We start from the raw sequence: 1,867 nt of genomic DNA on the forward strand, positions 1-1,867 counted from the left end.
TGCTTGTTGTTGTGTTGGGCATGTGTCTGTGTATGAGCTTTCTAGTACTTAACCAAAGTACCCGCAAGATGTCTAACAGTAGACATTCCTTGGCAAAGTTATAAAGAATATAAACATTCTATACGAATTGTCAACGAGCACGTCGATATGACTGCATAAACATATACCTGGAAACCGGTAGCCATGATTACTGTGGCTTTAAGCAGCATGGAATTGCTATGCATAAGCCCTTGGGGCATCGACACTAACCGAGCTCCCCGCAAACATTCTGTAAGAGTAGAATAGTAAATAACTTGAGGCAGAAATAGGTGTACAGCCAAAAGCTATAGACTATAAGCACGCAGTAAAACCAAGATGGATACTTAGTAAAAGGTGATGGTATCTTACATTTACCTAAATAAAAAAGTAACCAGGATGGGTACTTGGTACAAGGTGATGCTATCACCCATTTGATTATATCAAACTAGCAGATGAGATTGAGATACGAGAAATATAAGAATTAAAGTGGAAATGAATAGACAAGCATCTGCTATATTTTCATAGTGATTATTGGGATGTACTACACTAAAGTGATCATACATCTACTAGAACCCTTGCCATGAAAAGCACCATGTATTACAACTACATTACCCGTCAGTAAAGAAGATGTCCGTGTTGCTCTTCATAATATCTACTACCCAATCTGATGGACGTAGTTTGCTGAGTGCAACACTAGGCAAAGGGGCAAGCCTTTGCCGAAGTTGACACTCGGCAGACCTATTTAGCTGAATTAAAAAAATCACACAGTTATTCAGGCATGTATGTGTACGTCACAGTTTGAGAGTATTAAAGTATGTACGGATATGTGACGAGTATTCTCGTATGTACATCTCCACCAAGGGAAAAACACCTACTGCTATTATTACCAGGAGAATCAATTAGCAGCAAGCATGCACCCTCGACGGTGACCTCGCTTCTTGCTCCCGTTTCCACTAGTACACATACAAGCAAGCAACCTATTGGATGGATTATTGTGGAAGCTAGCTTACATATGGACCGATTCCTCGTGGATGCGAGCAGATGACGAGGACCTCCTATCGCGGGAGGTGCGCACCGTCCATGCGCTTGTTCTGCTCAAGCCTATTCAATTCTTCATGGCCGCCGGAGGGAGGGATGGCTGCCGACGATGCTGGCTGGATCTGCCCATGGCTTTGGCGGTTGCGCGCTCCTCATGGCCGCCTCCTCGGGCCTCCTCCAGCATCGTGGGGAGGAGGGAATGACCCCGGGGCCCAGGGTTGCGTCGGTGATCTACAGAGAAAGGGGCAAGCGGCGGCGGCATGAGGCCCTCAGGCTTGCGGCGGTGATTTGCGGAGTGGCATGCGGCGGCTTCGATGGCTAGGCGTGCGTGTGAAGGGATAAGGAGAGAGAGAGGAGATAAAGTATAGGGCACCCGCAGGTCCGCTACCGTCGGATCGACTCGAATCCAATGGTTATGACGCGTGATCCGTGGGAGCGTTACCCTGACCAATCAGAACACATAATATTTTTTTAGTGCAATAGTTTTACACTTGATAAAAATAATTAATATTTTTTCTTTTTTTTTCTTTTCTTTCTTTCCTTTTTTCTTTCATCTCTTCTGTTTTTTAATAAGGCCTACACATTGGTTAAAGGATATAAATAGGATTTTTTAGCCAAAAATTTGATAACATTTTTATACACTTACAATTTCAATTTGAATTATATGCATTAAACGTGTGAAAGTAGTTAAAAATCTAAAAAAATCCATGATACTTGGGAATTGTCCTTCAAATTTGGTCTACTTTCTGTGAAAATTGGAGTGGTACCATTTTACATCCACTTTTTGTACTTGCTTCAAAAAATACCCATT

At 42.8% G+C, this 1,867-nt stretch overlaps 1 long non-coding RNA gene across 1 annotated transcript; it reads right to left on the reverse strand.

The window, feature by feature from the left end:
- Window positions 1–7: 7 nt before the first annotated feature.
- LOC123176821 (uncharacterized) lies at window positions 8–1,402 on the reverse strand. The gene is made up of 3 exons (XR_006488671.1): window positions 1,029–1,402; window positions 631–764; window positions 8–268 (listed from the first exon to the last, which is right to left on the reverse strand). It is a non-coding gene; the product is annotated as an uncharacterized lncRNA (long non-coding RNA).
- Between the last annotated feature and the right edge of the window lie 465 nt (window positions 1,403–1,867).

Source organism: Triticum aestivum, unplaced genomic scaffold, assembly GCF_018294505.1.
Source record: "Triticum aestivum cultivar Chinese Spring unplaced genomic scaffold, IWGSC CS RefSeq v2.1 scaffold99789, whole genome shotgun sequence".
Taxonomy (NCBI): domain Eukaryota; kingdom Viridiplantae; phylum Streptophyta; class Magnoliopsida; order Poales; family Poaceae; genus Triticum; species Triticum aestivum.